Source organism: Piliocolobus tephrosceles, chromosome 14 (genome assembly GCF_002776525.5).
Source record: "Piliocolobus tephrosceles isolate RC106 chromosome 14, ASM277652v3, whole genome shotgun sequence".
NCBI lineage: Eukaryota > Metazoa > Chordata > Mammalia > Primates > Cercopithecidae > Piliocolobus > Piliocolobus tephrosceles.
In genome coordinates, this window is record NC_045447.1 from 102,533,770 (window position 1) to 102,547,264 (window position 13,495).

Below are 13,495 nucleotides of genomic sequence, written 5' to 3' on the forward strand. Positions count from 1 at the left end.
TTTATTTATTTTATTTTTTTTGAGACAGAGTTTTGCTCTTGTCATCCAGGCTAGAGTGCAATGGCATGATCTTGGCTCACTGCAACCTCCATCTCCCAGATTCAAGCGATTCTCCTGCCTCAGCCTCCCAAGTAGCTGGGATTACAGGCGCCCACCACCACACCTGGCTAATTTTTTTGTATTTTTAGTAGAGATGGGGTTTCACAATGTTGGCCAGGCTGGTCTTGAACTCCTGACCTCAGGTGATCCACCCACCTTGGCCTCCCAAAATGCTGGGACTATGGGCATGAGCCACTGCACTCGGCCTACTACACAATTTTTTAACTGTCTTAAATATGCTCAAGAAGCTAAGGAAAAACATGGACAAAGAACTAAAGAGCCTTAGGTACTGTATGAAAGGAGAAAAAGTTAGAGTTTCTCTCAACAAGGATAGAAGAGGCCCTTGGGTCTGACAACAAACATACAAGTAAGGTACTGCCACCTACTCTGTGGCATCTAACAATGGTTAAAAATAATAATTTAAAAATTGAGAGGATATCAAGAAAACAATATATGAACAAAATTAGAATGTCAATAAAGAGATAGAAATTGTAAGAAGGAACTGAACAAAAATCTGGAGCTAAAAAGTACAATAACTGAAATAAAAAATTCATTTAAATGATTTATCAGCAGATTCAAGCAGGCTGAAAAAAGATTCAGTGAATTTAAAGGATAGGATAATTGAAATTATTGAGTCTGAGGAACAGAAAGAATAAAAACTGAAGAAAAGTGATGTGAATTTAAAGAATTTATGTTGACACCATCAAGTGGACCAACATACATATAAAAGTTCCAGAAAGACAAGAGAAAGAGAAGGGGGTGGAAAGATTATTTAAGGAAATACTGGCAGAAATTATCCCAAATTTGGTGAAAAATATGGAGCTACAAACCTAAGAAGTTAAAGACACATATTAAGACACATTATAATCAGAGTTTTAAAAGACAAAGACAAAGAAACTTGAGAGCAGCAAGAGAGAAGTGACTCATCATATACAAGAGATCATCAATAAGATTATCAACCAATTTCTCATCAGAAACCTTGAATGCCAGAAGGCAATGAGATGAAATATTCAAAGTGTTGAAAGAAAAAGAAAAAAACAACCCTGTCAGCTGGGAATTCTACACCCAGAGGAAAAACAAAAGCTGAATAATTTTGCTACTCTTAGACCTGCTTTACTAGGAATGCTAAAGGAAATCCTACAGGTTGAAATAAAAGGATGCTAGATATTAACTCAAAGCTGTATGAAAGTATATATGATCTCCTGTTAAGGTGAACACATGGTTAAGTATAAAAACCAGTATTGTTGTAATTTTGGTTTGTAACTTCACTTTTTATGTTATTGTGCTCACAGTGTATAAATGCGTAATTTGTAACATTAATGACATAAAGAGGGCATAGGGCTGTATAGGAGTAGAGTTTCGGTATGTGATTGAAGTTAAGTGGGTATTAACTCAGATGGTTATGAGTTCAGAATGTTACATATATATTCTTACATAAACTACAAAGAAAAATATTATTTTATGTGTGTATTTTATACACAAAAGGTAATAAGATAAAAATCAAAAGGTACTAAAATGAAAGTCAAAGTGTATCATTAGAAAAAAATCAACTAGGCTGGGCATGGTGGCTCACTCCTGTAATCCCAGCACTTTGGGAGGCCATGATCTGAGGCAGGTGGATCATGAGGTCAGGAGTTCAAGACCAGCCTGGCTAACATGGTGAAACCCCATCTCTACTAAAAATACAAAAATTAGCCAGGTATGGTGGTGCACACCTGTAGTCCCAGCTACTCAGGAGTCTGAGGCAGAAGAATCACTTGAACCTGGGAGGCAGAGGTTTCAGTGAGCCAAAATCATGCCATTGCACTCCAGCCTGGGCAACAGAGCAATATTCCATCAAAAAGAAAAAAGGAAGGAAGGAAGGAAGGAAGGAAGGAAGGAAGGAAGGAAGGAAGGAAAAGAAAAAAATCAACTAAACACAAAAGAGGGCAGTAATGCAGAAAATCATGTGTAAAAGCTATAAGATACACAGAAAATCAATAGTAAAAGGCAGAAGTAAGTTTTTATCAGTAATTACTTTAAATATAAATAAAGTCTTCAATCAAAAGGAATACATTGGAAGAAGGATGTAAAATCACGATCCTGTTCTTAAACAAACAATGGGTCAAAGAAGAAATCACAGTAGAAATTATAAAATACCTTGGGACAGATAAGAACAAAAATGCAACACACCAAAACTTATGGAATGCAGCAAAAGCAGTGTTCAGAGGGAAATTTATAGCTGTGAACACAAACATTAAAAAAGAAGACTCAATAACATAACTTTACACCTTAAGGATCTATAAAAAGACTGCCGAACAAAACTCAAAACCAGTAGAAGGAAGGAAATTATAAAGCTAAGAACAGAGATAAAGAAAATAAAGAATAGAAAAACAATTGTGAAAAATCAGTGAGATCAATAGTTTGTTTTTAGAAAAGATTTATCTTTGGCTTGATTAAGAAAAAAAGGAGAAGACTTGAATTACTAAAATTAGAAATGGACATTGCTATCTATAAATTTTTAAAAAACAGATAGAATAAGAGATTGCTTTGAATAATTATTTGCCATCAAATTGGATAACCTAGATGAAATAGACAACTTTCCAGAAACACACAAGCTACTATGACTGCATTGTGAGGAAACAGAAAATCTGAATAGATCTATAATTAGTAAGGAGATTGGATCAGTAATCAAAACCTCCCAAGACAGAGATTTGACTAGAAGGCTGTACTGGTGACTTCTACTAAACAGTTAAGGAATTATCATTCTTTTCCAAACTCTTCTAAAAAGTTGAAGAGAACACTTCCTTACTCATTCTGTGAGGCTAGCACTACCCTGATATTAAAGCCAGACAAAGACACTAAAAGGCAAGAAAACTAAAAACCAATATCACTTATGAATATTGACCCAATAATCCTAAAGAAAATACTAGCAAACTAAATTCAGCAAACAATTAAAATAATTTTATACTAGGACTAAGTGAATTTATTCCTGAAGTGCAAGGATGGTTCAGTATATGAAAGTCAACCAATATAATACACAACATTAACAAAATGAAGAAACACACACACACACTCACACACACACACACAAAATTATCTCAATTGAAACAGAAAAATCATTTGAAAATATTCAATATCCTTTCATGATAAAAGAGTAAGAAAATTAGGAAGAGAAGCAAACATCCTCAACATGATAAAGGCCAGATATGAAAAATCCACAGATAACATGATAATCAATGGTGAAAAACTGAGCTTTCTTTTAATATCAGGAACCAGACAAGGATGCCTGCTTTTACCACTTGTATTTAGCATAATATTGTAAGTTCTAGTTTCATCTTAAACTATATACAAAAACCTACATGTAAGTATCAAAATTATAAAACTGTTAGAAGAAAATCATAGGGAAAATGCTCCATGACATTGTACGTAGCAATGATTTCTTGGTTATTACACCAAAAGCACGAGAAAAAAAGGAAAAAAATTAGATAGATTGGAATTCCTCAAAATAAAAATTTTATGAATCACAGCACACTATCAACAGAGTGAAAAGGCAGCCCACAGAATTGGAAAAATATTTTCAAATCACATATCTGATAAGGTATTAATATCTAGAACATAGAAACAACAAAACTCAGCACACGAAAAACCTTAATTCAAAAGAGTTGAACAGATATTTTCCCAAGGAAGATACATGAATAATCAGTAAGCCTGTGAAAAGATGCTCACTATCAGTACCATTAGAAAAATGAAAATCAAAATCACAATAAGATACCACTTTATACCCAGTAGGATGGCTATTATTTTAAAAAATAAAGAAACAAAAAGTGTTGATGAGGAGTTGGGGAGATTGGGACACTTGTGCTTCTGGTGGAAACAGTATGGTAATTCCTCAAAAAATGTAAGCATAACATTACCATATGATTTAACAATTCCAATTCTGAGTATATACACAAAAGAATTGAAAGAAGAGACTCAAACACCAATGTTCACAGCAGAATTATTCACAATAGTCAAAAGGTGGAAGCAGCTCAAATGTTTGTTGATTGATGGATGCATAAACAAAATGTAGTATATGCATATAGTGGGTTATTATTCAGCCTTAAAAAAAAAAGGAAGGTAAGATTCATGTTACAACATGGATGAACCTTGCAGACACACTAAGTGAAATAAGCCAGACGCATAAGGACAAATAAATAATTTCACTTATATAAGGTACCTAGAGTGGGCAAATTCATAGAGACAGAAAGTAAAACAATAGTTACAAGACACTGGGGGTAGTTGGGAGTTATTATTTAATGTGCATAGAATTTTAGTATGAGGCAATGAAAAAGTTCTGGAGATGGATGATTGTGTAACACTGTGAATATACTTAATGCCACTGAGCTATATACTTAAACATAGCAAAAGTGGGTACCAGTTATATTATGTATATTTTACTCTCTGTATACATTTGTTTTTGTTTTTATGTAAATAGAGAAACAACACTGAAAGGGTTGGTAGAAGTTAGTGCAATTGGCTACCTGTAGGAGTTGGAATGGAACTGGGAAGACAGAAATAAATAGAAGCACTAATTCTCATAACATATCTTGTTACTTTGTTTTGACTTTTTGAACCTATTCAAACCTATTCAAAAGAAGACTAAATAAAAGTTTCACTGGCTAAAAAAAATGAGCTGTAAACTCTTCTATTTGTATTTTGAAAGCTATTGTGTAGAATTGGTGTTACTTTTTCTTTAAATATTTAATGGAATTCTCCAGGGACACAATATGGACCTGGATATTTGTTTTGTGAGGTTTTTTTCAAGTTGTGTGTTTAATTCAAACTTCTTTTTATTATTTTCAATTTCAATACTTTTTGGGGAACAGGTGGTGTTTGGTTTCATGGATAAGTTATTTAATGGTGGCTTCTGAAATTTTGGTGCACTCTTCACATGAGCAGTGTACACTGTATCCAATGTGTAGTCTTTTATCCTTCAACCCCCTCCCACACTTCCCTCTGAGTCCCCAAAGTCCATTGTATCGTTCTTATGCTTTTGAGTCATCATAACTTAGCTCGCACTTATGAGTGAGCACATACAATGTTTGGTTTTCCATTCCTGAGTCACTTCAATTAGATTGCTGGTCTCCAACTCTATCCAGGTTGCTGCAAATGGCATTATTTTATTTCTTTTTATGAATGAGTAGTATTCCATTTTTTTTATCCACTCATGATTGATGGGCATTTGGGCTGGTTCCATATTATTGCCATTGCAAATTGTGCTGCTATAAACATGCATGTGCAAGTAACTTTTTTGCATTACTTCTTTTCCTCTGGGTAGATACCCAGGAGTGGGAGTGCTGGATCAAATGGAGATCTACTTTTAGTTCTTTAATGCATATCCACACTGTTTTCCATAGTGATTGTACTAATTTACTTTTCCACAGCAGTGTAAAAGTGCTCCCTTTTCACTACATCCACACCAACATCTACTTTTGTTTAAATTTTTTTTTTTTTTATCGTGGCCACTCTTGCAGGAGGAAAGCGGTATTGTACTGTGGTTTTAATTTGCATTTCCCTGACAATTAGTTATATTAAGCATTTTTTCATATGTTTGTTGGCCATTTGCATATCTTCTTTTGAGAATTGTCTATTCATATCCTTAGCCCACTTTTTGATGGGATTGTTTGTTTTTTTTTTTCTTGCTGATTTATTTGAATTCCTTACAGATTCTGGATTTTAGTTCTTTGTTGGATGCATGGTTTGCAAAGATTTTCTCTCAATCTGTGGGTTGTCTGTTTACTCTGCTGATTATTTCTTTTGCTGTGTCAAAGCTTTTTAGTTTCATTAAGTTCCATCTATTTATCTTTGTTTTTGTTGTATTTGCATTTGGGTCATGAAATCTTTGCCTAAGCCAATGTTTAGAAGAGTTTTTCTGATGTTATCTTCTAGAATTTTTATGGTTTCAGGTCTTAGATTTAAATCTTTGATCCATCTAGAATTGGTTTTTATATAAGGTGAGAGATGAGGATCCATTCTTCTACATGTGGTTTGCCTATTATCCCAGCACCATTTGTTGAATAGGGTGTCCTTTCCATACTGTATGTTTTTGTTTACTTTGTCAAAGATCAGTTGGCTGTAAGTATTTGGGTTTTTTTTCTCTATTCTGTTCCATTGGTCTAATGCCTTTTTTTTACATCACTACCATGCTGTTTTGGTAACTATAGCCTTGTAGTTTAGTTTGAAGTTGGGTAATGTGATGCCTCCAGATTTGTTTAGTCTTGCTTTGACTATGCAAGCTCTTTTTTTTGTTCCATATGAATTTTAGGACTTTTTTTTCTAGTTCTGTGAAGGATGGTGGTATTTTGATGGGAATTGCATTGAATTTGTAGATTGCTTTTGGCAATATCATCATTCTCACAATTTTGATTCTACCCATCCATGAGCGTGGGATGTGTTTCCATTTGTTTGTGTCATCTGTGATTTCTTTCAGCAGTGTTTTGTAGTTTTCCTTGTAGAGGTCTTTCACCTCCTTTGTTAGGTATATTCCTAAGTATTTTATTTTATTTTTTTGAAGCTATTGCAAAAGGAGTTGAGTTCTTAATTTGGTTCTCAGCTTGGTTGCTGTTGGTGTATAGCAGTGCTGCTGATTTGTATACATTAATTTTGTATCCTGAAACTTTATTGAATTCATTTCTCAGTTCTATTAGCTTTTCGGATGAGTCTTTATGGTTTTCTAGGTATATGATCACATAATCAGTGAATAGCAACAATTTGACTTCCTCTTTACTGATTTTTCTCTAGTCTGATTGCTCTCAGGACTTCCAGTACTATGTTGAATAGAAGTGGTGAAAGTGGGCATCCTTGTCTTGTTCCAGTTCTCAAGGGGAATGTTTTTATCTCTTCCCCAACCACTATAATGTTGGCTGTGGGTTTGTCATAGATGCCTTTTATTACTTTAAGTTATGTCCCTTCTACGCCGATTTTGCTGAGGGTTTTAATCATAAAATGATTGTATTGGTCTGTTCTTCCACTGCTAATAAAGATGTACCCAAGACTGGGTAATTTATAAAGAAGAAGAGGCTTAATGGACTCACAGCTCAACATTACTGGGGAGACTTCACAATCATGGCAGAAGGTGGAAGAGCAAAGGCACGTCTTACATGACAGCAGGCAAGAAAGAACGTCCACAGGGGAGCTTTCTTTTCTAAAATCATCATATCTCATGAGACTTATTCCCTTTCATGAGAACAGCATGGGAAAGAACTACCCCCATGATTTGATTATGTCCCATTAGGTCCCTCCCAAGACACATGGGGATTATGGGAGTTACAATTCAAGATGAGATTTGGGTGAGGACACAGCCAAACCATATCATTCTGTCCCTGCCTCCTCCCAAATCTCATGTCCTTACTTTGAAAACCAATCATGCCTTCCAAACAGTCCCCCAAATCCTACCTCATTTCAGCATTGACTCAAAAGTTCACAGTCCAAAGTCTCATCTGAGACAAGCAAGTCCCTTCTGCCTATCATCCTGTAAAATCAAAAGCAAGTTAGTTACTTCCTAGATACAATGGGGGTACAGGCAATGGGTAAATACAAACATTTTAAATGGGAGAAATTGGCCAAAATGAAGGAGCTACAGGCCCCATGCAAGTTTGAAATCCAGCAGGGCAGTCAAATCTTAAACCTCCAATATGTTCTCCTTTGACTCCATATCTCACATCCAGGTCACACTGATGCCAGAGATGAGTTCTCATGGTCTTGGGCAGCTCTTCCCCTGTGGCTTTGCAGAATACAGTCTCCCTCCTGGCTGCTTTCACAGGTTTGTGGGGAGTGTCTGCAGCTTTTCCAGGGGCACAGTGCAAGCTGTTGGTGGATCTATCATTCTGGGGTTTGGAGGATGGTGACCCTCTTCTCACAGCTCCATCAGGCAGTGCCCCAGTGGGGACTCTGTGTGGGGACTTCAACCCCACATTTTCCTTCCAGACTGCCCTAGTGGAAATTCTTCATGAAGGCCCCTACCCTACAGTAAACTTCTGCCTGGATGTCCAGGCATTTCCATACATCCTCTGAAATCTAGGTGGAGGTTCCCAAACCTCAATTCTTTACTTCTGTGTATCCACACTCAACACCATGGGGAAGCTGCCAAGGCTTGGGGCTTCACGTTGCCTCCTTTTAGCCAGGACTGGAGCAGCTAGGACGTAGGGCACCATGTCCCTAGGCTGCACACAGCAGGGGTACCCTGGGTCTGGCCTATGAAACCAATTTTTCCTTCTAGGACTTCAGGCCTGAGATGGGAGGGGCTGGCAGGAAGATATCTGACATGGCCTGGAGACATTTTCCCTATGGTCTTGGCAATTTACATTTGGTTCCTTGTTACTTATGCAAATTTCTGCAGCTGGCTTGACTTTCTCCTCAGAAAACAGATTTTTCTTTTCTATCACATTGTCAGGCTGCAAATTTTCCAAACTCTTATGCTCTGCTTCCCCTTTAAACTTAAGTTCCAATCCCAGGCCTTATCTTTGTGAATACATAAAACTGAATGCTTTTAACAGTACCCAAGCTACCACTTGAATGCTTTGCTGCTTACAAATTTCTTCCACCAGATGCCCTAAATCATTTCTTTCAAGTTCAAAGTTTCATCTATTTCTAGGGCAGGGGCAAAATTGTCAGTCTCTTTACTAAAACATAGCAAGAGTAACCTTTGCTCCAGTTCCCACCAAGTTCCTCATCTCCATCTGAGACCACCTCAACCTGGATTTCATTGTCCATATTACTATCAGCATTTTGGTCAAAGTCATTCAACAAGTCTCTAGAAAGTTCCAAACTTTCCTACAATTTCCTATATTCTTCTGAACCCTCTAAACCATTCCAATCTCTGCCTATTACATGGTTCTAAAGTCGCTTTCACATTTTCAGGTATCTTTACAGCAGCACCCCTCTGCCAGTACTAATTTACTGTATTAGTTTGTTCTCGTGCTGCTAATAAAGACACCCAAGACTGGGTAATTTATAAAGAAAATGATGTTTAACGGACTCAGTTCCACATGGCTGAGGAGGTCTCACACTTGTGGTGGAAGGTGGAGGAACAAAGGCACGTTTTACATGGTGGCAGAAAAGAGTGTGTGTGCAAGGGAACTCCCTTTGTAAAACCATCTGATCTCCTGAGAATTATTCACTATCATGAGAACAGCATGGGAAAGACCCACCCCCAAGATTCAATTACCTCCAATTGGGTCCCTCCCGTATCACATAGGAATTATGTGAGCTACAATTCAAGATATTTGGGTGGGGACACAGCCAAATCTTATCAGCAATGCCGAATTTTATCAAACGCTTTTTCTGCATGTATTGAGATGATCATGTAATTTTTGTTTTTAATTCTGTTTGTGTAGTGTATTACATTTATTGATTTGTGGATGTTAAACCATCCCTGCATGCCTGGTATGAAACCTACTTGATTATAGTGGATTATCTTTTTGATATACTATTAGATTCAGTAATCTAGTATTTTGTTGAGAATTTTTGCCTGTTCATCAGGCCTGTCATTTTCTTTTTTTAAATGTCTTTTCCTGGTTTTGGCATTAGGGTGATACTGGCTTCATAGAATGATTTAGAAAGGATTCCCTCTTTCTCTATCTTTTGGAATAGTACCAATAGGACTGGTACTAATTCTTTGAATGTCGGATAGAATTCAGTTGTGAATCTATCTGGTCCTGGACTTTTTTTGTTGTTAGCAGTTTTTAAAATTACCATTTCAACCTTGTTTCCTGTTTTTGATTTGTTTAGAATTTCTATTTCTTCCTGGTTTAATCTAGGAGGGTTGTATATTTCCAGGAATTTATCCATCTCCTCTAGGTTTTCTAGTTTGTGTGCATACAGGTGTTCATAGTAACCTTGAATGATCTTTTGTACTTCTGTAGTGTTGGTTGTAATATCTCCCATTCTGTTTCTAATTGAGCTTATTTGGATTTTCTTTCTTTTTTTCTTGGTTAATTTCACTAATGGTCTATAAATTTTATTTATCATTTCGAAGAACCAGTTTTTGTTTCATTTGTCTTTTGTGCATTTTTTTGTTTCCATTTCATTTAGTTCTGTTCTGATCTTTGTTATTGTTTTTCTTCTACTGGATTTGGTTTTGGTTTATTCTTGTTTCTCTAGTTCCTTGAGGTGTGACCTTAGATTGTCTTTCGTGCTCTTTCAGATATTTGATGTAGGCATTTAATGCTATGAACTTTCCTCTTTGCACCTCTTTTCCTGTATCCCAGAGGTTTTGACAGCTTGTATCATTATTATCATTCAGTTCAAAGAATTGTTTTAATTTCCATCTTGATTTCAATGTTGACCCAGTGGTCATTCAGGAGGAGGTTATTTAATTTCCATATATCTGCAGCATTTTGAGGGTTCCTTTTGAAGTTGATTTCCAATTTTATTCCACTGTGGTCTGAAAGAGTACTTGATATAATTTTTATTTTCTTAAATTTATTGAGACTTGCTTTGTGGCCTATCATATTCTCTATATGGAGAATGTGCCCTGAGATGATGAATATAATGTATACTTTACAGTTGTTGGGTAGAATGTTCTGCAAATATCTGTTAAGTCCATTTATTTGACATACAGTTTATTATTTGTTGACTTTCTATCTTAATGTCCTAACTAGTGCTGTCAGTGGAGTATTGAAGTTCCCCCATATTACTGCATTGCTGTCTAACTCATTTCTTAGGTCTAGTATAATAGTAATTGTTTTATAAATTTGGGAACTTCAGTTTGAGGTGCATGTATAATTAGGATTATGATATTTTCCTGTTGGACTAGTCCTTTTAACGTTATATAGTGTTTCTCTTTGTCTTTTTTAACTGTTATTGCTTTAAAGTCTGTTTCGTCTGATATAAGAATAGTCACTCCTGCTTGCTTTTGTTGCCTATTTACATAGAATATCATTTTCCACCTCTTTACCTTAACTCTATGTGAGTCCTTATGCATTAGGTGAGTCTCTGGAAGACAGCAGGTATTTGGTTGCTGAATTTTTTTCTTTTCTTTTTTTTCTTTTAGATGCAGTCTCACTCTGCTGCCCAGACTGAAGTGCAGTGGTGCAATCTCGGCTCACTGCAACCTCTGCTTCCCAGGTTCAAGCAATTCTCTTGCCACAGCCTCCAAAGTAGTTATGACTACAGGCAGGCACCAACATACCTGACTAATTTTTTGGATTTTCAGTAGAGACAGGGATTCCCTATGTTGGCCAGGCTGGTCTCAAACTCCTGACCTCGTGATCTGCCTTCCTTTGCCTCCCAAAGTGCTGGGATTACAAGCGTGAGCCACCGTGCCCAGCATTGATTGCTGAATTCTTCTCCATTCTGCCACTTTGTATCTTTTAAGTGGAGCATTTAGGCCACTTACATTCAATGTTAGTATTGAGATGTGAGGTACTATTCTGTTCATCATGCTATTTGTTACCTGAATACCTTGGGTTTTCTTTTACCATTATGTTGTTGTTTTATAGGTCCTGTGAGATGTGTGCTTTAAGGAGATTCTATTTTGGTGTATTTTGAGGATTTGTTTCAAGATTTAGAGGTCCTTTCATCAGTTCTTGTAGTGCTGGCTTGGTAGTGGTGAATTCTCTTCACATTTGTTTGTCTGAAAAAGACTGTATATTTCTTTCATTTATGAAGTTTGGTTTGTTGAATATAAATTCTTGGCTGATAATTGTTTTGCTTAAGGAGGCTAAAGGCAGGAACCCCAATCTCTTCTAGCTTGTAGAGTTTCTGCTGAAAAACCTGCTGTTAATCTGATAGGCTTTCCTCTGTAGGTTACCTGATGCTTTTGCCTTACAGCTCTTAAGATTGTTTTCTTTGTCTTGACTTTGGATAACCTGATGACTGTGTGACCAGGCAATGACCTTTTTGCAATGAGTTTCCCAAGTGTTCTTTGAGCTTCTTGTATTTGGATGTCTAGATCTCTAGTGAGGCCACGAATATTTTCCTTGAATAGTCCCTCAAACATATTTCCAAACTTTTAGATTTCTCTTCTTCCTCAGGAACACCAATTATTCTTAGATTTCATCATTTAACATTATCCCAAACTTCTTGGAGGCTTTGTAAATTTTTTAAATTATTTTTTTCTTCATTTTTGTCTGATAGGATTAATTCAAAAGCCTTCCTTGTCTTCAAACTCTGAAGTTCTTTCTTCTACTTTTTGATTCTATTGCTGAGACTTTCCAGTGTATTTTGCAATTCTTTAAGCACGTTCTTCATTTCCAAGAGTGATTGTTTTTTATTTATGCTCTCTGTTTCACTGGAGATTTTTCCATTCATATCCTGTATCACTTTTTTTTTTAAGTTAACTTAACCTTCCTCTGGTGCTTCCTTGATTGGCTTAATAGTCAATCATATAAATTATTTTTTCTGGCAATTCAGAGATTTCATTTTGATGTTTTGGGGGTGTTAAAGAACCTTATTTTGTCATATTACCAGAATTGCTTATCTAGTTCCTTCTCATTTTGTTAGACTATGTCAGAGGGAAAATCTGGGATTCAAGGACTGCTATTCAGATTCTTTGGCCCCATGGGGTGCTCCCTTGATATGGTGCTCTCCCCCTTCTCCTAGGAATGGGGTTTCCTGAAAGCCTAACTGCAGTGATTGATATTTGTCTTCTGGATCCAGCCACAAAGTGGAGCTACTGTGCTCTGGGCTGGTACTGGGGAGTGTCTGGGAAAAGAGTTCTCTGATGTGATCTGTCTTTAGGTTTTTCAGCCATGGATACCAACACCTGCTCCAGTGGAGGTAGCAGGGGAGTGAAGTGAACTCTGTGAAGGTACTTGGTTGTATATTTGCTTAGCGAACTGGTTTTGTGTTTGTTGACATCCAGCCAGGAGGAAGCACTTTCAAGAGAGCATCAGTTGTAGTAATATAGAGAGGCTGCCCTAGGGTCACCTGGATAAGTATTCAGGGTTTTTTCAGGTGGTGAGCAGGGCCATAAAGCTCCCGAGTTTTGTTTTTAACTTGAATTCCATTTTTTATGATACTTATAGGGCTATTCAAAGCTCTTTTATATTGAGTGAGTTGTGGCAGTTTGAGTTTATTAAGAAATTGGTCCATTTTATTTCAATTGTTACATTTATGTGTGTAGAGTTATTCACAGTATTCTTTTATTTCCTTAAATTTTTGAAAATCTCCAGCATCTGTAGAAATATCCTGTTTCATTCCTAATATTGGTGATTTATTTCTTTTCTTTTTCTCTTTATCAGTCTTGCTAGAAGTTTGTGCATTTTGCTAATTTTTTCAAATATCTATTTTTGTTCCTTTAATTTTCTCTACTTTAAAATATTTTTATTAATTTCTACTCTTACCTTTTTTATTTACTTTATTCTGATTTCCTTGCTTTATTTGTCTCTGTGTTTCCTAGAATTTTGAGGTGGAAGCTTAGGTTATTTCCTTG

The 13,495-nt window shown here is 36.3% G+C and overlaps 1 non-coding gene across 1 annotated transcript; it reads left to right on the top strand.

Moving 5' to 3' along the window:
- The first annotated feature begins 385 nt into the window (after positions 1-385).
- Positions 386-508, top strand: LOC111527972. Its single transcript, XR_002726829.1, has one exon. It is a non-coding gene; the product is annotated as a U6atac minor spliceosomal RNA (small nuclear RNA).
- The last annotated feature ends 12,987 nt before the right edge of the window (positions 509-13,495 follow it).